Below are 26,558 nucleotides of genomic sequence, written 5' to 3' on the forward strand. Positions count from 1 at the left end.
GACGAAAATATGCTTGCAGGCGGATTACTGAGCAATTATAGAATTAAAATTGCTGTGATTCTCAGGAAAAATAGCGGTAATAAAATAATTATCATAATCAACATGACTCAACAAAAAAGGAAATAAAGGAAATATTCTCAAAATAAAACTGGGATTTTAGATAATACTCTTATATAAAATAAAACTTTGCTACAATAACTAAACGCTATCACATACGTTTAAGTGTCAAAATTATTTCGAGCACAATTAATTTTGTTTTGTTTATTCTCTAAATGCATGTAAACTCAAGAATTAATTCAAATCTAGTAATAACTATGACTTCAGGTTCAACTAAGTGCGATAAGCGAATACTTCTCTCGCGTGTTTTTTTTTTCCAAATAATTATATGAGTAAACAGTCGGTTAAGATTGCGTGTTGTTTTCAAATGAAATGTCGTCTTGCTAGTCAATATAGATATGTCATAAAATACAAACAACGAAGGAGATCATTGAAGGAAATCTATTCTCCAAACAAGCAGTTTGTTAAGCTAAAGTCACACAGAGCGCTATGTTCGCTCTGTGTGACTTTAATAAACATAGCAAACTGAGCTAACATACCGCTCTCTGTGGTTGCGATATTGCCTGTTGTTAGCGTAACGAACATAGCTAACGCAGCGCTTTCTATGGTCTTAGCAATAAACAAAACTATTTTAAAAAAGCAGAGGACATAGCAAACAGAGACCTCTGTGGTTGCAATATTGTCTATTTCAGAGTGTGTAAAGAAAATAGCGAACATAGCTATAATAGCGCTTCTTATAGCTTGGCATAGCTATACGTAGTTTGTGTGGCTAGTGCGAATATAGCGAGCACGGCGCTTTGTTCTGTGTGTAACATAAAACAAAAAATAAACACAGCTAGCATAGCACACTCGGCGGTTGCAATATGGCCTGTTTTAGCTTGTGTAGAGAAAGTAGCGAATAGCTATAATAGCGCTTCGTATACCGAACATAGCAAATACAGCTAGTCTAGCGAATATAACCAACATGGCGCTTTCTGTGTCCTTAGCATAAAACAACATTTACAATAAACATAGCGAATATAGCGATCATAACTACCAAACCGTTCTCTGTGATCGCAATATAGCCTGTTCTAATATGTGCAGAGAAAGTATTCAACATAGCTATAACGTTCGGAAAAAAAATTGATGACAATTTATAGTACACATGGCAAGCTGGCGTAGTAGTCTGTGTGGCAGTTTGGAACGTGTGTAGCGAACATAGCTAATAGCGCATTGTGAGTCCTTGGCATAAAACAAGAGTTTATTCTGAGTAAACGTAGTGAACAATATCGCGAACATAGCGCACTTGGTGATTAAAGTTTAGCGTGTGTAAAGACGGTAGCGAAAATAGCTATCATAGCGTTTTCGTACAGCTTTGGCATAGAACTATTTTCACATAACGAACGTAGCGAACACAGCTAGCCTAATGATCTATCTGGCAGTGTTTAACATGTAACGAACACGCGCTTTGTGTGTTCTTTAACATAAAACAAAAGAGAATTTTTAATAAACATAGCTTCCTAAGACCGCAGTATAGAATTTGACGGCTCTTTTTAATATTATATATTACAATTATGAACATAGCTTAGCACGCATAGACAGCCTAATGCTTTGTGTTGCTGTTTTTCTTTACTCGTACAGCGAACATAGTTAATATAGCACTTTCTGTGTCCTTAGCATAAAACAAAATTTATAATAAACATAACGAATATAGTGATCATAGCTACCAAATCGCTCTCTGTGATCGCAATCTAGCCTGTTTTAGCATGTGCAGAGAAAGTATTCAACATAGCTATAACGTTCGGAAAAAAATTGATGACAATTTATAGTACACATGGCAAGCTAGCGTGGTAGTCTGTGTGGCAGTTTGGAACGTGTGTAGCGAACATAGCTAATAGCGCATTGTGAGCCCTTGGCATAAAACAAGAGTTTCTTTTGAGTAAACGTAGTGAACAATATCGCGGACATAGCACACTCGGTGATTAAAGTTTAGCGTGTGTAAAGACAGTATCGAAAATAGCTATCATAGCGTTTTCGTATTGTTTTGGCATAGAACTATTTTCACCTAATTTTGATTAAACATAGTGAATATAACCTATCTTCCATGTAGTCGTAGTATTGGCTATATTTTACGTGTACAAGAAACGTAACGAACATAGCTTAGCACTCCGTGTGATTTTAATGGTGGCTATTTCATACTTACAGCGAACATAGCAAATACAGCTAGGATAGCGCTTTGCACGATCATAATATTGGTTGTTTTCGACGCGTATAGCGAACGTACCGGACATAGCTAACATAGGTATTTCTAACCAAATAGGATAGGAGCGTTCATTTTAATTTTCATCCGAACTAACGACATGTATCTTTTACCAGACTCGATGGCGTTACAAAATCAGTAAGAAAATAGTCTTGTCATCAAAGTTGCAGGAGTTTCGATTCAAACACAACGACGTGCAGTGAGTGGCAGCCTTAGACGCGAATGCGTTTTACTATCGGGCGATTATCACGGCCGACCGCTTTCGCGACTTCGATTAATGAAACCCGCCGAATCGGCGGTCGCGAAAGTCGCTGTCACCCCACGAACCTCCTGTTCTAATCCGAAACCGTACTTTTCCCCGACAAGGAAACGGAAGCCGTACCCGTTCGTTCCAAGGCTAGCGCGGATCGGCCGGATAATCGCCGCCGCACTTTGTTGGCTCTCTCGCGAGCCGCGATTGTAAAATTAAGAGCGTACAAAAAACAAACGCGAATCATTCCAACGCCGTCGGCCGGCTAGACGGTGCAGTAGTTGAAATTCATGCGGTCGCTGGTCGAGCGCGAGTAGGCTGGTTCTTGTGCCGAGGCGGGTTCCATCAAGGTTGATGTCCATCTCTTGCGGTGTTCTTACCTGGTCGGGTGTGCGCGGCGTTGGAAGCGGGCAGTGTCTGCCGTTTACCATGGCGTGATAGTGCTAATGGTGCGTGTGATCGTGCACATATTTGGAGAGAGATTTTGGCGGCGTGTGATGCCCCTGCACCAGTTGTGAGTACAATTGTGTGTGTGTGTATGTGTGTGCGACACGCTCGAGGGCGATTCATTCCGTTTGTTTACGTTCCGTGTTCCGCCTCGCTTCTAGCGAAACAATCGAGGCTTCCCAGAATTGTTCCACCTGTGGCTTTCCAGGGTAATAACTGCTTTCTTTCCCATCGCGGTACCATTTAGGGGTTATTGGGTGCTTGTCGTCTCGGTGAAAACTGATTTCGTTCGATTTGGACGGAGCCAATTTTGATCCTTTGCTGATATCTGTGCCACGCGTGTAAGCGGTGTTATCGGTCGTCAAAACAAAGGGATTAAGACAATCCAAAAGGTATTAGATCGGAATATGTGAGCGGAACAATTCTAATTCAATATGTAGGTTTCTGCGCAAAAGAATTATGATTTGCAGGAGTATTCACATAACATTGTCCTCGTGATTTCAAAACTGTGGTTAGAAAAACAATTTAGTATTGCATTTCGTAGATACTTAGAAGCCAAACTTATACATTTTTTTGACAGAACACCCTGTATATTCTTATAAATTTAGGTAGAGCGCTTCCTTGACATTGACATTGCAGTGACTTAATGTTTGATAGATCTATTTCTAACACTAATAGAGATATGGCCAACACAATCTGAAGAGTTTAGTGTTAACTTACTTATTGGCAAGAGCGATTTTACTTTCTATAGTAGTGTAGGGTACACATATAAATACCAATTTTTACTTCAGATTTAGGACTTAAACAGGTACTAAAATAGTTTATTTTCGAAAAATCTTTTCTATTATTAAAATCATGATGCAAGTCCATATGACACGTTACTGAAAACTTAAATGAAAACTTAAAGCATGGGCGTAGGGCGGCAGAGGGGCCTCGGCCTCCCTCTAATTATTGCTGAATGTTTCAAGTTTCAAAAAGTAGTTAAGTTTTAAAATTTTATATCGGTAGGTTGATAATTGCGTGATTTTTTTTAGAATGAAACGAAAAAGTGTATAGGCTTTGAAGTGCGTTTTTTTGGCCTGGGCCCATCCCCAGCAAAAACCCTGGTTACGCCCATGATGCAGAGAGTATGTTTTTAAAACTTTCTTTTTCAATTAGGCGATATTTTTTCAAATCTGTTGAGCATATTATTGATTATGGTATTTATTAACTACAAAATTGATCATAATTTTGTTTATTTATATTTTTCCAAAAAATCGAAGTGCTCTATATTAGAGATTATTAAAAAAACTTACAAAAAAGTACTCTTCTAAGTTAATAATTACGATACAAGATTTTAATATGTAGCTAAATTCCTAATAACATAGGGATACAAAAAAAAGTCCAAACCCAAGAGATCCACATATCATTTCGATGCTTTTTTAAAGTACGTAATTAGTTAAAGTAGAAAAACGACTAATTTTGGATTTTCTGAGAAATGTCGAGGTCAAAGGTAAATTTTACTAATGTCATCGTATTTAGCGCCTCAAAATATTACGAAAATGATATATTTGGATAAAATTTTGGAAAAAAATCTGTTTTGATCCATATTTGGGCCAGTTTACAACCAAATAGTGGATTTTCTTTGAAATATCGAGGTCATGGGTAAATTTTACTGATGGCATCGTCTTTAGCGCCTCAAAATACTACGAAATTGATTTGGACAAAATTTAGGGAAAAATATGTTTTGACCCATATTTGGGTCAGTTTTCAAACAAATAGTAGATTTTATTTTAAATATCGAGGTCATGGATACATTTTACTAATGGTATCGTGTTTAGCGCTTCAAAATACTACGAAATTGATGTATTTGGACAAAATTTAGGAAAAAATCTGTTTTGACCCATATTTGGGCCAATTTTCAACCAAACAGTGGATTTTTTTTTTAAATATCAAGGTCATGGGTAAATTTTACTAATGGCATCGTGTTTAGCGCCTCAAAATACTATACAATTGATACATTTGGACAAAATTTAGGAAAAAATATGTTTTGATCCATATTTGGGTCAGTTTTCAAACAAATAGTAGATTTTCTTTTAAATATCGAGGTCATGGGTAAATTTTACTAATGGTACTGTGTTTAGCGCCTCAAAATACTACGAAATTGAAGTATTTGGACAAAATTTAGGAAAAAATCTGTTTTGACCCATATTTGGTCCAGTTTTCAAACAAATAGTGGATTTTCTTTGAAATAACGAGGTCATGGGTAAATTTTACTAATGGCATCCTGTTCAGCGCCTCAAAATACCACGAAAATGATATATTTGGCCAAATTTTAGAAAAATTTAGGTTTGACCTATATTTGGGCTAGTTTTCATCCAAATAATGGACTTTCTGAGACATATGGAGGTCATGTTTAAATTTTACTATTGGCAACCTGTTCAGCGCCTCAAAATACCACGAAAATGATATATTTGGCTAAATTTTAGAAAAATTTAGGTTTGACCCATATTTGGGCTAGTTTTCTTCCAAATAATGGACTTTCTGAGACATATGGAGGTCATGTTTAAATTTTATTAATGGCATCCTGTTCAGCGCCTCAAAATACTACGAAATTGATTTGATGAACCCAATTTGAGGAAAAAATCAATTTTCACCCATATTCGGGTCAGTTTTCACTCAAAAATTTCACTTTTCTCCGAAATTCATGCAAAGTCATGAATTTTGACTACAGGATCGTGTTCAGCGTATCGAGTTCCCTCGGAAATGATATGTGGATCTCTTGGATTTGGACGTCTTTTTGTGTGCCTTTGTTATCTTTAATAACTGTTAAAAACTGGAAAATTAAAAAATAGTAACAATATTTTACCAAAATTTGAACAGACATGATCCATAAATTAAATGTTCTTTCTCGGTTAGTAGTTTGGAACAAGAGAACTTTTTCATAATATTTTTCTAATGTTTTTAATATAAAGTTAAAAAATTTTCCAAAAAGTCTTAAACAACTAAATCACAATTTACATTGAGAAAAAACTGTTTTATGAAAATAAATTTAAGGTTGTGGATATCTAATAAAATTGAGTTTTCGATTTAGAAATTAAAAATATCAAATTAATTTATTTAATTTTGGTAACCATATAGCTGGAAAACGACGGTCTTACCACCCCATGTTAATCTAATCATATAACCTTTACCATAGAAACCTAGCTGGACTTTCTACACATATTAAGGGAACACCCCGTATAAGTCAAACGTTTGTTTTTTTTTAACGGAACATTGTTACATATTTGAACAAAACACTTTCTCAGGATTACAGCGACATAAGATTTAATAGATGCATCTCTAGTAATAAGAGAGATATGATCAAAAGAGTCTACCTTAGGCATCATAATGTATGATGTTAAGCAGCAAAGACCGCTATGTTCGCTATATTTCCTTATAAGATTAAAACCAGTAAACATTACGATCTCGTAGAGCTAGCTGTGCACCAGTCACATCGAAGCACAGACATTTCTCGTCGCTGATGACAAGCGTTGCCCATGTAGTCTCTTTTTAACTGGATTTAGTAATATGTGGAGATAAAAAATAATAATTACGTCTTACGTAGAGGATTTATACAGGGGATAAGGAACTGTCCATAATAGTAGAACAAAGATTTCATTGAATATTGATATCAGAATGTACAAGATGACATATGGGTGAAAGTTTCTGAGGAATTGTCAAAAGAAATATGGAAGATACTATATTTTATTAAATATCTTTCATCACACATTGATTGTCAATTATACTATTTTTTTATTTAATTTGTAATTCCTTTTTTCACTTTTTCATGGCAACAAAATAAATAATTGCGGAGTTCTTTACTCGTTTGTTTCGACAAACTGATATTGCACAGCCACCTTGATCTGGCTGATTTTACGCGTATAAAATGTGTTTGTCCTTTAAAAACTCGAAAAAAAGGAACTTCTGGTGCAATATCGTTATGAATTTTAATTGAAATTTTAATTTGTTTTAACTTCGCGAACAAAAAAGGTAAATTTAAGAATACAAGGCTGAAAATAAAAGGATGCCATTGCTGTCTTGATGTTATAATGTGGAGTGACAGGCCATCCTTATGGCCATCACCCTGTATATAAAACAGGACCTATATCTGTTTCACTTTCCGTTTGGCGACAAGCAATTATAGCAATGTTTGCAATTATGTTAATGTAAATATTTTTCTATTTTGTAATTAACTTTCCAGGCAAGGCCGGTGGTAATAAAAACTAGAAGTGCCTTTAATCAAGCACGAAGCACATCATATGAGTCGCGACATTGTTTATAAGATTATCTCATTGTATGTACATATAGCGATCATATGAACCTCATCATCGACCAGATAAGGCAGCATGGAAAGATGCGAAGAAAATGCGGTGTGGCAACGAAAATTTATACGATTCAAGGTCTCGTCTTACGTATCAGAATGAAACAAATAAAACCTACTTGGTATAATTTTGCTTATTTATACAATAAATGTTTTGCTTGCCATGTCGGCAAATGTTTGAGGTAGGATTACTGTCTGGTTGTTTCTGTGGGATCAACAGTATTATTATTATAAAAACAGTACTACTAAGGTAGATGTACAGGATGTTTCAAGATTACTTCGTCAAATTTCGAAAATGATTTGTTTTCGAGATATAGTTAAAAATATATATTATGTATTTACTTACAAATTTTTTTTGCCGCAGTGGGCAACACTGAGTGATTTACTTCGATATGTGGCGGGATAAGTGCAGTGCCAATAGAGTCATTTTAATCACAAAAATACAACAGAAAAAGCAGAATGTTGGCATTAATTAATTTGACGAGTTTACAATTTGTTAAAAGAATGAATTAAATAAAAATGATTTAGATATGATTATTATTAACCTAAAAACTAACAACAGAATCGATTTTTAACAGTTATTTATCTATCTTGTTTTTTATGCATACTTCAAAGTAAAAGCAACAATTTTTAAATGAATTTACGTTTACTTTTCTCATTTCGAAATGCGAATAAAAAATTTATTTAAAATTTCTAAAATTCTAACATAAAAAGAACATGTTACTACAGGGTGAGTCAGAAAGAATGGGTCAACACTAAGCTGGAGATACTAGATACCAAAATATTATGCTCGTCATGCCTTATACGAATGCCGCTGGTTTAAGAAATACAGGGTGTTCAAGGTTTAAATTTTATTCTGCAATTTCTCAATAATTGAGAAAGTTTTGACAGCATGAGTATGAAAATTGGCGGTGTTGATTTTTTTGGTGTTGTTCCTAGAGGACGCTAGTTTCACCGTAAATCAAAACATATTTCTTTTATCTGTTGAGCTATGTTTTAAAAAGGTAAAAATCTAAAATAACGTTCAATTCTAAATAAAAAATATTCTCATACCACAAAAACCAACACTACCAATTTTCAGAGCCATGCTATCAAAACTTTCTCAATTATTGAGAAATTTCAGAATAAAATGTAAACCTTGAACACCCTGTATTTCTTAAACCAGCGACATTCGTATAAGAGATGATGAGCTCAAACATAATATTTTGCTGTCTAGTTTCTTCAGCTTAGTGTTGACCCATTCTTTCTGACTCACCCTGTATAAGAAAATTTAAAAACGTGCTTATTTGGAAGCTATATCTTTTTTATGAGGCAATTTTTGGTAAATCACCTAAATAACTTTTTTTTATTGACGGAAAGTACCTGCAGTTTTGACAGTATCTGCAAGAAATAATCATTTTTTGTGCTAAAAAATTAAATATAGGTACTTCTTGCTTTGCATTGGTAGCACTGTCTCGGCAGCAGCCCCATTATGTTGCTTCTCTTACAGTGGAAAAACAATGTATATTTCACAAAATTAATTCAAAACAGATTAAACGAATAAACCCTAAAGAAAAAAATGCATCACCAATCGGAACGTTGTCTTGACACTAACGAATGAGGTTTTATTCCCATTAAGAGAAATTCAGACATTTCGCAAAAAACTGGGCAGCAAAAGGTTAAATAAATCTTCGAAGTCATGTGAAATTTATAATGGTAAAAGATTTACAATATAGTTAGTTATATTAATGTGAATTTCGAAATAATTTTAATTTACTGACGTTTCCAGAGGTAACTCAAGGGGGCTTCTCGAAGGTATCGCAAAATGTCTAATCCTAATTTAAATACAAGTGAGAAGGTTTACAATTAAAAAAGCTTTAAAAAAATACATATCGGCAGGAGTCATTTAATGCACAAATGAGCATGAAATCGGTAGAAATGCCTGAAAGAAAAACAAAAGATAACTGTTTTTTTCCTTATTTCATGCTTTAATATGTTTCGTTTCTTACATCATTTACCAATTTATTTTTTTTATATAAACTACGTATAATAGGTACAGGGTGATTCACTATACTTTGACCCCCCTTTAACTTTTTTCCGTAGCCATTTTGTTTGGACTTCATTTGTTTCTCTACTATCATTTTCGAAAAATTCATAAAAACTCGTGCAACTTTTATATTTCACATTTTTTTTATAAATAACTCTTAAAACAAAAAAGTTAAAGGGGGGTCAAAATATAGTGAATCACCCTGTACATAAGAAAAATCCTTAAAAAAGGATTTTCAAAAGATGTGAAAAAACATGACAGGACAATATAATTTTATAAAATTAACTTAATCTTCCTTTTTGTGGTTGTAGTCGGGGCCCAAAAACTTAAAAACAGCCCTGTTGCAAACGTACGAATATTTTTGTACCGTAAGTCGACAGGTTCGCAGACGAATACGTAATTTCACCAGTTTTTGCCCCAGTCTCGAAATAGCTCGACGCGGTTTAACGCTCCGCATACACATGGCCGTAAACACGCTATTAAGAGACATATTGCGTCATGATTTTTTTATTTTCGTCCCTTATTTTGGCGACTAGATTTAGAACCACGCGTTTAGAAAATCGACGTGCTAAACCCACCGCTCAATATGGGAAAAAATGATATATACAGGGTGTTAATGAACTTATGTTAAATATTTTTGCCACATGTCGGTTATGTCAAAATGAGGTAAACACACGGATTTGTGTTTAGTAAAATGTAATTTTAAAATCTGACTCACCTCAACATTGCAAGGAGCCACTTTTGAGTTTCACCGAAAATGTTCTATGTACCCACCATTTGCTTGCACACGAGCTTCAGCGCGACTTATCCAATTCGCTCGCACGTGTTGCAACATTGCCACGTCCTCTCGAATCATATTACAAACTTCTGTAATACGATGTCGCAGTTGGTCGATGTCACGAACTTCCATGGAATATACAACACTTTTCACATCTAATTAGGCTGCCGGGGCCTATTCAGCGATCGGGAAAAGTAATGTTAAAGTACGTAAGTAAGTAAGTAAGTAATGGTAAAGTAAGCCATATAAATCCATGCGATAGAGAAGGATGGCTATAATGAAGGCGTCTCTNTGGAATATACAACACTTTTCACATCTAATTAGGCTGCCGGGGCCTATTCAGCGATCGGGAAAAGTAATGTTAAAGTACGTAAGTAAGTAAGTAAGTAATGGTAAAGTAAGCCATATAAATCCATGCGATAGAGAAGGATGGCTATAATGAAGGCGTCTCTTAGTCACAGCCCGTTTCGCCCTTCCACAAATAAGATCCACTTCTTATTTGTGGAAGGGCGAAATGGGCGTTGACTCTTAGACGCCTTCATTATAGCCATCCTTGTCTATCCTTGGATTTCTATGGCTTACTTTATCGCTCTCACGTAACTTCTGATAGACCATCGGTACTTTCCTACACTGTATATGAATGTTTGAAAATTGAAAATAGTGAACAATTTGATAAAAAAAGTTAAGAAACCAGATATCCAAAAAGATATCCAAAAAAGGCCAATTATCGTGTAATTAAAAAAGGATTGATCACGGTACAAAGAGGAAACGGAAATATACAAAATTAAAGAAAATTGACGATTTTACCAGATGTAATGCGGCGCACAATTTATAATATGTATAAAGAAAATAAAGTTCCTACTTTAAACATGATTCGAGATAAATTAAGCGATTATCCTGATTATAATTATAAATCTTTAGATATTTTACGACATGCTTTATTACAATGCGATTTTAAACATAAAAACTTGTCAATCGTATGGTAATTTTGTGGTAATATAGCTCGGAATATATATCTAGACGAGACAGGGCTAAATTTTTCTGGACGTCTATGCATTCCGTAGAATTTATGAGTTAAATGTTTTTATGCGGTTTCAATTGAGATCGTAACAACTATACACTTGACAAGCTCTGTGGACATTTTCGTTTGCTTCGCCATAAAGCCATGAGCATATCATAATATTCGCGATTGCTAAATAAATACGCCATTTTCAAAAAAAAAAAACTTGGAAATACGACTATTAAATGTACCCTCGAAAAACAGCACAGCAGTCACTACAACAATGTATTACAAACTGACTTTCGAATACAGTCCGGCTTCAACCTACAAACTCGTAAAAAGTGTTACAGAATTTTTTAGTACTCGCCGCGATAAAATAACGAGCGTTCAAATAAAAACGTGGTCGAAGTTGGCTCTGACACATTGGACGTAGGGAGTAGCTTATAGCGACCAACTTAACCTCATTTCTCAACGAGCTGTATAGCAGCTGTCAGTTTCAATAACGTTAATGACTATATAACTTTATTTTAAAGAATAATCGTGATAACAATAACAAACAATTAAAGGAGCTGCGGAAAGTGTCCCCCTCCTTGTTATAACAATAAATTAAAGCAGCTGCTGAAAGTGTCCCCCTCCTTGTTCCAAGCACTTTTCACACCTGTTCCTCAAAGAATTAAAGACATTTTCTAAGATGCTCGGGGTATTGTTAATTTCACGAATCTTGTCTATAAGTCGAGCCTGCAGATGGTTTAAATCAGGAATAGGCAGTTCAAAAATAGTGTTTTTAAGGTAAGGCCACAAAAAGAAATCACACGGCGTAATATCACATGACCTCGGTGGAAATTCATGTTCAGCATTGAGACTTATTAGTCGATTTTGGAAAACTTCCCTCAACATATTCATCGTCTCGCCTGCCGTATGTGCCCTTGCGCCATCTTGTTGAAAGTAAAAGTTTGTAATTTCGTTTTCTTCCAGCTGGTTAACAAAAGGAGCGATAATTTCTTCTCTATACCTTTGCGCAGTAAGAGTACCATTAAAAAAAATAGGTCCATAAATCCTCCTTCGATTGAGAGCACACCAAACTCCAATTTTTTGAGCGTGTAGAGGGCCCTCGACAAAAAAGTTATCTGGTTTTTCAGAAGACCACATTCTCATATTCTGTGAGTTTACGTAACCACTTAAATGAAACCAGGCTTCATCAGAAAAAAAGGTGATATTATGAAGTTCACCGTAGTTGTTTAAAAACCATTCACAAAATACAGCCCGTCGCGGAAAATCAACTTCATGAAGTTCTTGCTGACAAGTTAAACGATAGGAGAACAAACGCAAATCTTTTTTTAACACTGTGTGGCAGGTACCGACTGATACTCCCACCATTTGTGATAAAACACGTACAGAAGTTCTTGGCGCATTTTCCATTATTTGTTGGACATTTTCTTTTAATTCTTCAGTCCGCTTTTTAGGTCGGCCGCTTCCTTCTTTTCTTGTTACACTGCCCGTTTCACGAAAAACATTAACACAACGCTGAACTGCACTTTGAAAAATTTTGTACTCAACAACGCCGGGAAATTGATTTTGAAATTCTATGAAACATTCCTCAATAGAATACTTCCATATTCCATCAATCTTGCGTCCATTTCTAAAGTAGGACTCTATGATAAACACTTTTTGTTCTTGAGAAAACACCATTTTAAACGCTTTTTAAAACGAAAATATTCAAATTGATAGCGGCGATATAGCGCTTTGACAGATGACGTTTAAGTTCATTTGCTATACGCTACGCCCTACGTCCAAATTTTCAGAACCAACTTGACCACGTTTTTATTTGAACTCTCGTTACATGTATTTCAGCAGTTCCAAAACAGTTTTTAACACTCTTATTTTATTATTATATTATTTCATTTTTTTATATTATTTTAATTAGCTTTTTTCTCTATGACCTTAAACTTCCGATACAAGTTTGTGGCAACCAGTTAACTTTCAGCTGTACATGTTGAGAATGAATCACTGCCTGTTATTTTGACATTGGAGTACAAAAGGAAAACCCTACTTTAGATAACTCCTTGCGGATATTAGATAAATTAATGTGTTTTTCTCATAGACCTCCGTTGTTCTAAAAACTAATTAGAACTTTTTAAAATAATATCAAAATCGCATATATCTAGTGAACAAAATGTTATTCTCACAGAAAACTCAGAAATCGCCTGGAATCTTCCTAATAAACCCAATTACTAGATTCTACATAATAACAGCAAATTTTCAATGCCATGCGCTCGTATCCACGAAAACATGTTTTTTCCGATGCTCTTAATCATAGCCAATTACTTTTAAAATTAAGTACATTTAATAAAGCGAAAAACAATAGAATTATATGTTTTTAAACTCGAACGAGCTCTAATTAGAAGAAAAAAAAACTGTAATTAATACTGGGTGACAATTTGTATGATGAGTTATTTGTGGGTTCCAAGGATATGATAAACAACAAGGTAATAAAAGTAATAGTAATTAAATGGAAGCATTATGTGGTAATCACTAATCAGCTTTGGAAATCTTTATCTGAGGTCGTTTAACTCAAATTAATAATTGCCAAAGTATTTATATTGCGCTATTCCTCGTAATGTGTTGTATTATATTAATCCAGGGGCGGTCCCTTACATAGGAGCTGCAAAATCGAAATTGTATCAGAAATAAAGCAAAACACAGACAACTAAATTAAAATTTTTATAAAAATAAGAAAAATACAATAATTATATAAAAAAACTCGGTTAGACACAATTTGCAAGACTTGGGGGTCATTGTAAATGCATTCAGCTTACTTATAGGCTTTTCAGTTAAAAACGATTTGACCTCCTTTGTGACCTCTAATCGGAAAATACTCCCCGAGCACGCCACTGCATAAAAATGCGCACCTGGCGCAGACGTCAGGCCAGGGAATTCGAGTCAAAGACGTGGACGTCGGTATAAGCTTGTCCAATAACCTTTGCGCCAATAAAAGCCGGATTAAATTAACGATAATTACATGAAGAATACTTTCACTAAACTACTAACGAAAGACATCCAATACTAGGCGACGCCGAATCAGCTGGAATCGCCAACTAGATAGGAAAATTAGTTTTTAATTGGCCAGCAGAACGGTATCAATTTCCTGTGACCTTTAATTTTATTTAAATCGTACCGGAACAGGAAGAATGCGTGCATCTTTATGTGATATGTTGTATGTGCTGGGAAATCAGAATGGGCAGAGATCTAATTCAAAATGACTGCGACTTGGACACTGTATTGCTGACAAACTACAACAGTTTATTACCGAGCGATCTAGAGTGATTGAAGATGACATCACACGTAAATGTTACTAAAGATATTAAAATTTACTTTAATTTGATCGAAATTACTTTCCGTTTTCTTAGATTTCCGACCGAGACGATCTGTCAATTCAGAAACGTCCGTGCTTCCCTTGTGTTCTTACTGTTGTATTTATTTGTATTTGCCGATTGTGACTTTCAACAAGATGGGTCAACAGCACACAGCTAACACAACACTGGAGTACCTAAGAGAATTTTATGACGATTGCATTATTAGTCGAGGCTTATGGTCTCTTCAAGGGATTATTATCTCTTTGGAATATTAAAAAATTCCGTATATGTAAACAATACATTACACAATGTATTTAACAGGTTAAGAAGACAAGTAAATCTACGTGTACAGAACGAAGGCAGACATTTTGAACATTCATTATAAAAAATTGTGATTAAAAATATTAAATATTTTTATTCTTCATTTCAATGTTTAAATAATTGTTAGCAATTATAACAAATTAATTACGAAAATTTTTACTGGTAGGGCAGAATTTTAGTCAATACTAAAAATATATAATCACTTTTTTAACTTTAAACCAATAAAGTAATTGTTTCTTTAAGGACTATTTAAACAAAAATGTTTGATTTGGGCAGTCACTAGCACACGTTATCAGTAAATGATATACTCTGAAATTACACTCCAGGAAACTTAGAAAAACACGTAATATATTTTCAAATAACCAGTGTGATACAAAAAGCACTGCATTTGTGTCGATTTGTTATTTTTACGGACGGCGTTTTTCATTTAAATACTTTTAAGTATAATTCATTAATATTTTCAGTTAACTGTAGTATATTAAAAGTATTCAATGTGCTATGTGTTGTCTATGCAGTGAAATGCGGCAAAAATTTTACACGATATCAGAAATAAGTTGATATACAGTAAGTCCGCGGATTGAGTTTAGAAGAGGGCAAATGGACCAAAAAGTCAAAGATACGAAATAAGGCATTCTTGTTAAAAGTTTTTTCTTGGTTAGAAAATACGGATCGCCATGACGAATTTCAATTTTGTTGTACAGGGTGGGCCAAAAACACAAAAATATTATTTTGAGTAAGAGTAAGATACGAAAAAAGGCGTTCTTGATAAGTTTTTGCTTGAAAGATGAATAAGAGCCTGCAGAACGTTTTGGCATCGCATCCTCTTATTCCTTATCATACTGTCTAATAACTCACACGAAATCTGAAATCGGTAAGTTGAATAGTTTACACGTTATGGCCTTATAAACAAATTAACTAATTATTAGTCTGGACGATCCCGAGGATCTTCCACAATCGCAATGATTTTTTTCATGGTAGATTTCATAATAATACACTGAAATCTATAATTTTCTTTTAATTTCTAATTTTCAACCTAGAAATTTTTTTATTTTTTAGCCTTAGTTGCAAAATGAAATATACGACGCACGAGCGTGATATAGTTATATATTATTACATATTCGAAAAGCTTATGAAAAGAGCTTTAAGTTAAAAAAAAATCCTCAAGGTTCGTTGAAAAACAACGGAGTTACAGACTGTCAAAGTTGACGGCCTATTGTTAAACAAATTAGCTTTGTAGCGGCAAAAAAAATATTGTCATAATCAATCCGAGTACTTTCCCAGGTAAAAATATTTTATTTGTGGAAGTATGTTAAGTGCATAAGAAATATTGTCAAAGTCAAAAGTCGACGAGCCGTGGCGCGGCGGATGGGTGGGGGAAGCGAACGATAGCGAGTCCGAAGAAAATAACGATAATATTCATAGTCCTGCCGTTAAATAAGCGAAATTCGATTGAAAATAATATATTTGACAGTCTGCAACTCCGTTGTTTTTCAACGAATCTTGACGATTTCTTTTAACTTAAAGCTTTTTTCATAAGCTTTCTGAATATATAATAATATATAACTATATCATGTTCGTGCGTCGTATATTTCATTTTGCAACAAGATTTTTGCATAGATTTTAATGTATAATATAATTTGTGGAAGATCCTCGGGATCGTCCAGACTAATAATTAGCTAATTTGTTTATAAGGCCATAGCTTATAAACTATTCAACTTACCGATTCCAGATTTCGTGTGAGTTATTAGACAGTGATAAGGAATGAGAGGATGCGATGCCAAAACGTTCTGGTAATAATAACGCAGTTTATAAATGTTTAATTCAAAAGTCATACATAAACTTCTTCTGTTTATAACTGTTGATCTAATCAATATTATTTGATGCTCGAGAACTAGTTTTGTAGGTCTTTTGAAGACGAAAAAAAAGTACTTTACTGTTTTCTCGTGGAAATGAACGGAAAAAAGTTATTAGCGAAAAACATGAACTAATATGTTATTGTACATAATATTTAGCATCTATAGTGATAAATTTAGCTTGCCGAAACAAAAAGTCGCGAAATGGTCATTTCCCAGCTTATTTTCCTGGCCTATACAGGGTGTTCCTAAATATCATGTACATAAGGGAAGGGGTGATTCTTTGGCTTATTTCATGACTAAAAGTTCATAAACATAGGTCCGCAAACGCTTCGTTACCGATCTACAGGGTGTTGAAATTTTAAGATGTTTTTAAGTTTTTCTCTATAGCTCCCACAGTTTTTGAGATATTTAGCTCAAATTTGGAATATAGGTTACGCTATAGGGCTTACATCATTGGACATGCCAAATGGTCGTGATATTCTACAGAGTGATATTTTTTCGGGGTTCATGCCCCCTTTTCTTCCTTTGAACTTTTATGCGGTGCGCCGCTGGTAGATTCTAAAATCAAAATTGGATTTTATGTTTTGTTGGGAAACTTTTTTGCCTCTTATGATTTTTTCGTATCTGCGACTGTTATCGAGAAAAAAAATAAAAAACGATTTTATGTAATTTGTTAGATGAAATTTAAATTCTTAAAATGGTCCAGTAGGCTCTGGCTTTATTTAGATAATCTCTTGTTTCTATTAATTTTGACAGTTTATTCGCCACTACCTGTTAAAAATTAAAGCTGGGATGACCCATTTCAAAATTCGTAAAATTTGGCATTGTTATTATGAGAATATAATGAGTATTTAAAACACTTTTACACCTCACAGTTTGTCACATAAACCTTTAATTTTTAAACATATGCAGACCCAAGTTACTATTTCAAATGCGAACTTTCAATATTTAGGAACACCCTGTATAAGAAATATGGCGAAAAATATACAAATTTTCTTTTGGTGCATATATTTTGTAAGTTGTCCATCCCATAGTAAAATACGCAATTGGAAAGTTGTTTAACTTGTTCTTCCAATTGCGTATAAAAAATTTAGTCTCGACGTTATGATATGATTTAGGAATTTTGCTCTTTTAGGCAAAATACTAGTCACTTTTTGCGGTATTCTAAGAATTTCTCGTAATTTTTCATAATTCCAGTGCAACAGTGGCAATCCCAACCAACCCACCCCGTACACCACTCTACCTGAGACCTTTCAGTCACCACCATCCGCAGGGAGCTCCTAAACAACGCCCTAAGCATTATTTGTAAGCACGCAGCCCCATGCGGGCCATCGAGCTCATTATATTTCGGTCCCTGAGCATCCAAGGGTCTTAAAAATAGCTCGGTATTGTTGAACCAAGTCTGTCCACTACTCCAACGTCGTGTTTACGTCGCCAACTTATTAGTTTCATAATTAATTAGCTACCAGCTTTGCACGAGTCGTCGTACCGAAATTATTACGCACAGTTTAGCGTGGAACTTCGCGGTATCCGTTAGCTTCTCGGTCTCGATTCCGAGCGGACGGGTCTCTGGCGGAAGGAACACCTGGTGCAGTGTTTTGTTTTGGGCGGCGAGCCGGTGACGCGGTAGCACTACGTCCCGGGGTGTATTTTTAGTTGGGTGCTGCAGGTCGTAAGTATCATGCTCTCTAGATTATGGCGTAAGAGATTGTTGTGTTGTGAGATATTTCAGTTTTGTGTAAGTGTAAGCATTCGATTGTACGCTGAAGTGGCGGAAATCAAATGCGGCCCAAATATACAGGGCGTTTTTGAAAGGGGGATGAAACTTTTTATGGTACCGCCTTTATAAGTATCTCGGTTATTTTGAATTGAGGCGGTTTGAGATTTTACTGCGTAATAATTGCCTGCAAAACGATTATCCTGATATTAACAAATCTGCTTTTGGTCACAGGCGTCTGGTTCTAAAATTATTAAAGGAATTGACTTAAAAAAAGTTATATTAGCGATTTTTTTAGTAACTTATCCCTAGAAATCTTTCTGAACCCAATTTGAATAAAATATCTTTAAAAGTACTCCATATATGGCAAACCAGTAAATTCAGATGAGCAGATATCGAAAGACGTGAATAGCAGACCTCTCAGCCTGCTGAGACCCTCCACAATAATTCAAGATCTGTGTATAATAAACAGAGACGTACTTAAAAAAAATACAATTTGGAAATCGCATTGGATAAAATTCTGAATGAGTGAAAATGATGAAATAAGACGAACAGCTTTTACATGAACAAATATTTCTTGCAATAGTTGATATTCTGATAATAAAAATATTTTACTGATATTTGTAGTACATTTTAAAAAGTTCATGTATAATTTTTTTAACAAGTTTTCGTATTCTTGTCAGCAAACCCTTAAATTTGATACCCATATCATGGGGGTGCATAAAAAATAACTGGTCCGCCATCTTTGGGAGTCCGCCATATTGGATTTAGAATGACGTCACTTAGCTAACCATGCATTGTCGTCCAAAATAAACCGTGTATGCAAGATTTCGGCTCAATCGGTTGGAGATATCTGTTTTAAAATTTCAGTTGATTTGATCAATACTAACAAGGCAAGCTAAATAAAAGGTTGTAATGAATGTGTTCGAGCGATTCAGACAACACATTGGGTAATATTTTTCATAAAGAAGCATTTTGTACAAGACAGTTTACAGGCAATTTTTTTCAATTTTAGAACTACACGCTTATTACTAAAGTCAAATTTACGGATGTCAGAATAATCGCTTTGCAAATAATAGTTATTTCATGCTAAAATCTCAACATTTTTTAGTTTCAAGTAAGAGAGATATAGGGGTATATGTCGTCAGATTATAACATATCTTGGTTTATAAAGCGCTTTGATGTTTTAGAAAAGACGGGAAGATTGTCTAATCTTTAGAAAATTACAAAAATAAGGGGATATGTCAAAAATTATTTTTTAAACTTAAGTTTTAGTCATATATTTTCCAAAAGGCAATCTATTTTTTTGAAATTTAATTCAAACAAGTTTCTAAGGAAGCTCAATATGCAAATATTATTAGTTTCTGCTAGCCACGATCTCTCCCAGTGTCATTTTATGATATAACCTTTTTGAGGTTAGGTTACGTATAGCGTAACGTGAAATTATTTTTTAAACTTAAGTTTTAGTCATATATTTTCCAAAAGGCAATCTATTTTTTTGAAATTTAATTCAAACAAGTTTCTAAGGAAGCTCAATATGCAAATATTATTAGTTTCTGCTAGCCACGATCTCTCCCATCATTTTATGATATAACCTTTTTGAGGTTAGGTTACTTATAGCATAACGTGAAATTCAATTTTACACAAAAAGGTAGGTTATAATCATTAAAAAAGTTTTTGGGAAAAACGCAATTGACTGTCCCATAGTCAACCAGCTTCTATTCCTTAATATACAGGATGTCCGAAAATGGAGGGACCATGGGTCAAGTACCTTGACATAATTTGGTTCAAAATTAAAAAACACAACATTTTTTAGCTCGCACAAAAATAAATACATTAAAAGATTCTCTGCACATGTTCCGTTTTTAAAAGTGCTTTGTCATTGTGAAAGACATCATAATGTTGACATTTTTTGAGTAAACCAGGCAAGTAATAAATAACATGGCCGCTACCAGATTCCAATACAACATTTTTCTTCCGTTTCTAATGGAATTTCGAAAATTCACAGTTTCATTAGTAATCTAAGCGAACAGCATTAGGCGACCTTGAAATTATTTATAGACCGTGAGTGTATTATAACATAACAAGTGTCTTAAAGACATACATTAATCATGTATGAATAATTTCGGTTTGTCTGTACACATTACAGTCATATCTTTTGTTTTATCCGAAGCATATATCACATGAGATAAATAGGGACAAAGTGTATTATTAAGTTTTCTCTTTGTTTCTAAAACAATAGGTTACTAGACGTACGTAAGAACGATCGCCGTTGAAAATAAAAAGTCCACGCGAATCTGAGAAGAAAAAGCATCAAATTCCTTCGTGATACTTTATCTCTAAGCGCCATGTGATTACCACATATCTGCGGTTAGGTTACATCAATTGTTTTCTAGAAATGAAGGAAGTGGGCTCGGTGAACATGAGTTGTTATTGCCATGTTTCATCAAAATACTACAATTCCGCAACTATCAATCGGAATATATTAATTTGATAATTATTGTAGCTATTGTATGCATAACTACTGTAGCTAGCAAAGTGCTCTCGCTCTATCTTTTATTATACATAGCGCTTAGCTTGTAACTAGCTTTAGCCAAATATATCTATTTCAAATAAACATCGGGAACATAGCTATAGCGCTCTGTAAAACTGTGTGAACTCTTATTTAAAAAGACAAACCTAACAGTGCTTGTTGTATCCTTAGCTATAGACAATTGTAGCTATTTTATTATAAATAGCTATTATCACAAACAAATAGCGACACTTTTTATTATACATAGCACTAAGGACACTCCTTAGCTTTTGACAATGATAGCTATTTTTAATAAACTATATCAACTTTTTTTAAATACAAACCTAACACAGTGCTCCTTGTATCCTTAGCTATAGACGATTGTAGCTATTTTTAATATAAATAGCAAATAACGACACTTTTTATTGTACATAGCACCATTAGTGTTCTTAGCTTTTGACAATGATAGCTATTTCTAATAAACATAGTGAACATAGATATAGCGCTTTGTAAAACTATATCAACTTTTTTTAAACACAAGCCTAATACAGTGCTCCTTGTATCCTTAGCTATAGACAATTGTAGCTATTTTTAATATAAATAGCAAACAGCGACACTTTTTATTATACACAGCACCATTAGTGTCTCTAGCTTTTAACAATGATAGCTATTTTTAATAAACATAGTGAACATTGCTATAATGCTCTGTAAAACTGTCTCAACTTTTTTTTGTTAAACACAGTGCTCCGTGTATCCTTAGCTATAGATAATTGTAGTTGTTTTTAACATAAATAGCTACTATAACTTGCAAATAGCGAGACTTTTCATTATACATATCACAGTTCATGTCCATAGCTTTTGACAATGACAGCTATTTAAATAAACATCGTGAACATATCTATAGCGCTCTATAAAACTGTATTAACTTTTTTTTAGACCTAAATCTAACACAGTGCTATAGACAATTGTAGCTATTTTTAATATAAATAGCTACTTCCAAATAGCGACAGTTTTTATTATACACAGCACCGTTAGTGTTCATAGCTTTGGACAATGATAGCTATTTTAATAAACATAGTGAGCATAGCTATAGCGCTCTATAAAGCTGCATGATCTCTTTTTGTAAACATAAACCTAACAGTGTGCCATGTATCCCTAGTTATAAGCAATTGTAGCTATTTTATAATATAAATAGCTACTATAACTAGCAAATAGCGACACTTTTTAGTATACACAACACTCTTCGTGTCCCTAGCTTTAGACAATGAAGCTATTTTTAATAAATATAGTGAACGTAGCTATAGCGCTGTGTAAACAATATCGAAATTTTTTAAAACAAAAACCTAACACAGTATATTCTTAATCAGTGACAATGGTAGTTATTTTTAGTATACATAGTGACTGTTTTAACATCAAGCTAGTATAGGGCTCAGGGTATCCTTAGCTACAACAGTGGTAGCTATTTTTTATATACATAGCGACCATAGCTACTTTTGCATTATACATAGCGCGTGCATAGCGTTTTGTATTTTGCATAGCGCACATATGTAATTCGTAGCTGTCATAGCTATAAAGTGCTAGTTTTCAATTCATTATTGGTCGGAGTAATTCAGAGACAGTTCTGTGTCGCTCGTTCGTACGCTCGGTGGAAATTAGTTGTCCGAATTGTATAACCGGAATAATTTATTCGCCGTATAGCGGCACATTATCTCGGCAAAGAGGGTAATCAGCATGGAGAAGAGGAAACCGTATCTGAATATTCATCCTGTGTCGAACTGTACTTCCTATTTTTGTTCCAGTCCTCATCGCAGTGTCGGTGTCGGATGACATAATATTTATATTTTTTAGATAAAGCTCGTAAATAAATTTTATGGCGATATGAAATTGGTGCGCCCGCTGAAACGTGTCGTGTGCCCTCCGATGACGTCTCCAGCGGAAAATTTGTGAGTTGTGCTTATTGATTTTATCCGTTCGCACGGTTTTGCTAAAGCGTGTTCCCATAAATATAAAAAAAACAGCATTATTGGTTGCATTGAAAAATATTTCAAATTAAAACATTATCTATATTTTTATGCCTATTAACGTGCGATAAACCTATCGCACCTATGTTTTTTCGAAATGCACCTATAACTTTTGTTCACGTTACTAAACATTTAGTACCTATAGGATATTGAATTTTACTTATAAAATAATGCCTTAATAGTAATATTCCTAAATTCAGATAGGCATAATCGACTTTACTCAAATAAACTACAATACATTTTTAATTTGCCGCTTTTTATGAATGGTGCCGCTTCGTTAAAAGCGTGCACCTATACTCGAAATTTATCGCACCTTCTTTATTAGCCCAAAACGTCTGCTTTATTTTCTTCATTAATACAGTAATCATGAAACGTTTACAATTTGTGTGAACAGTTCACATAACCTTCGTTATTAACAATACACTGTGGTCGTTAAATTAACAATTGTTGCCACTAATATCTTTATCGTGACTTAAGTGCTATTATTTCAATTAGTGTACTACTGTGGCTTTTTTAAATTCATAAACTGATGGATAAATAGGCTGTTTACCGATTTATAGTTTGCGAATTAAGAATATGATGTTAAGACAACAAAAGCAATACTGTGGTCTATTTATGATAAATTTGCAATGACGTCATATTTAGTAATTAAGTCCAGTCGATAGATTAACCTTAAATTCCTCTTCTGTGTCCCAGTAACTCTCGTCAAACTAAGAAATTTCACTGTTTTAAGTTTATTACACTTTGTGACGTCGACAATGCCCTGAGTTAATATCATTCAGATTAATCGATCGGCAGTTGACAGACATTTGACGTATACTGGAACAGATTAAAAGCGTATAACATGTTCTTTTTCAAAAACTGTCATCAAAAATCGACATTTTCGTTAAATTTTCAGTCGTGAGTCTTTTTTGTCACCTAGCTACAAAATTCTTTTATGTTCTAGAACGCCAGTCTTTTTCGTAAACATAAAACAAATGTCAAAATAATTTGTCTTTTTTTTAAACTTATTTAGGATTTTATTAATTAAACAATAGACATTTTAAGTAATACATCATTTCAATAAAAAACAATTACTATTATAAACACGACGATTACCTACAATTTATTTTACACTATACAGGGTGGCCAAATGAAAACGAAACAGAGCCATTTTCAGGAACTGTGTCAAGATTGTAGAAAAACGCTCAGACCCGTCGATTTTAGATTAAAGGGGGACATTCTTTGATGGTATTTTTGACTCCGCCACTTTCATCCCCAAGCAAGGGTAAGCATCACTCCAAAATATTTAAATAGCATTGGGGGTTAAGTAATATTTCTTTTGAAAGCTCTTACAATTCTCTTTACAACAGACTTTACATTTTATAATTCCGCCTAATACTTATTAAGAATTTTGATTTTAAAGTTGAAACTTATGTACAAACAATTAGTAACGGTAAAAATGTCAGTCATTCGAGTTAAGTACGCCAATGGTATAAATTTAGTATTTCTTGCGTTACATGGGTTTTTGGCGATTTGTTATCACTTTCGTAAAAAAAGCAATTGTAAAAAACAGAAATGAATGCTATACACACACAATTAACGTAAAATTAGTGGATTCCAAATTATTTTCTAGTATTATTTGGCAGCGTTGGTTGGTAGTTTATTTAATTGTGTTTTTGAAAATTAAACACTATGGTTTATTCCACTGCGGAAAGAGTAGATATCATTTCGCTTTACTTTATGAACAATAAATGTGCGAATAGAACAGCTCAGCTATTCAATGAACAACATCAAGATCGACATGTCAGGAGGAAGTATGTTCTAGAGTTAGTAAAAAAATTCAAGAGACAGGGAACGTAGCCAATAAAAAACGAGAAATTGAAAAACCTATAGTTAATGAAGCTAGTGAAGTTGCAGTTTTGGGACAAGTTCATCTTGATCCTACATTAAGTACGAGGCAGCTGGCATCTGTGTCTTGGATCAATCTAACTAGCATACAAACCATTTTGAAGAAGAATAAATTCCATCCATACAAAATACATTTAATCCAGGAACTTTATGAGGATGATGCAAACGGCGGTCATACCGTTTGCAATTTTGCGAAATAATGAGTGAGCGAGCAGGGAACGATCCACAGTTCCTTTTTAACATCTGTTTTTCTGATGAATGCAGTTTTTTTCTTGAACGGGACGGAAATCGTCACAATTGCCGCTATTGGTCCGATTCAAACCCAACAGTTTTTCACGAGGTGCATACACAGCAACCGGAAAAATTAAATGTATGGGCTGGAATTTTCGGTGACCGGTTGGTGGGTCCTTTTTTTCTACCTGGTAATTTGACTGTCCAAATGCATTTGCAATTACTGGAAGACGCTATTGACCCTGCCTTGACTGATATTATTGAAAATGTTCCAGAGTATGATGAAGATCATTTGATTTTTCCACAGGACGGTGCTCCTTCGCATTATGCGTTAATTGTCCGTCAGTATTTGAACCAACGTTTCCTACGAAATTGGATTGGGAGAAGAGGCAGCATTGAGTGGCCTCCACGATCACCGGAGTTATCTCCCCCTGATTTCTTTTTGTGGGAATACCTAAAAAGTAAAATCTATAAAACACAGCCAGCGTCGCTGGAAGATTTGCGTCAAAGAATCGTCGACGAATGCCGTCGAATCACTCCGGAAATGCTTCGGAATATGCGCGAACGTTTCGAACAAAATCATTATTCTTGTATGGAAGTGGGCGGTCATCAGGTTGAACATTTAATCAACTAAGTAGTAAGTAAGCAACTAAACATAATTTAAATTTTAAAATGTAAATTTTCTTCAAAGTATTGGGCAGAATTATAAAATATAAAGTCTGTTGTAAAGAGAATTGTAAGAGCTTTCAAAAGAAATATTACTCAACCCCTAATGCCATTTAAATATTTTGGGGTGATGCTTACCCTTGCTTGGGGGTGAAAGTGGCGGAGTCAAAAATACCAGCAAAGAATGTCCCCCTTTAATCTAAAATCGACGGGTCTGAGCGTTTTTCTACAATCTTGACGCAGTTCCTGAAAATGGCTCTGTTTCGTTTTCATTTGGCCACCCTGTATGTAAATTGAAAGTGCCGATATTGCAGTGGGATAAATTTATGCCAGAATCAGTGCTGTCAGTTATCGCAGCTTTTAGTTGTGGGTGTTCAATGAGGCTGCTGCTGTAATTGTTTAACAGTTACATCTGGAAACACTTTTTTTCAACTTTTCTCTTTATCTTGAAATAAAAGAGGATGGGTAAGAGTTACGTGGAGGGCTGTCAATGGGAACACAATAAATTCGGGGCACTCTTTTTAAAGTTTAATCGGTTGGGTTGAGCTTAGGACCATTCATCATTTCTAATAACCTTATATTAGGGTCTGGCGGCTGAAGGTAATATTAAGGGCGAAAATTGTTACACTTTTTAATACCTTTTCAATTCCAGACGTTATTGGATCTGGTTCTCAGATGGGTGAGCGTGAAATTGCTTTAAATTTTAACCACGGGAATGGGGGATTAAAAAAATATGTGTGGAGCCAGTCATGCTGCATAAAGTCGGTGACATTTCTCTTTTGGGTGGATTTTTTAAGATTGCTACTTATAAACCTAAGATTTATGGATATCTTGCGAGGGGGAGTCTTTCAG

The 26,558-nt window shown here is 34.4% G+C and overlaps 1 protein-coding gene across 4 annotated transcripts in view; it reads left to right on the plus strand.

Annotated features, from left to right (window-relative positions):
- Positions 1 to 2,814: 2,814 nt before the first annotated feature.
- The window catches only part of LOC108908281 (probable beta-hexosaminidase fdl), a 74,204-nt gene continuing 50,460 nt past the window's right edge, over positions 2,815 to 26,558 (plus strand). The window contains exon 1 of one of the 4 annotated variants that reach the window (XM_018712279.1): positions 2,815 to 3,060. The gene's annotated coding sequence lies outside the window, so the exon portion shown is untranslated. Of the gene's footprint in view, positions 3,061 to 3,142; positions 3,203 to 18,189; positions 18,342 to 22,712; positions 22,842 to 26,558 lie in introns of those variants that run through there. The other 3 variants (XM_018712307.2, XM_018712288.1, XM_018712298.2) reach the window with 3 other exon arrangements.

The sequence above is a fragment of the Anoplophora glabripennis genome, unplaced genomic scaffold (genome assembly GCF_000390285.2).
Source record: "Anoplophora glabripennis isolate ALB-LARVAE unplaced genomic scaffold, Agla_2.0 scaffold11, whole genome shotgun sequence".
Classification (NCBI taxonomy): Eukaryota; Metazoa; Arthropoda; class Insecta; order Coleoptera; family Cerambycidae; genus Anoplophora; species Anoplophora glabripennis.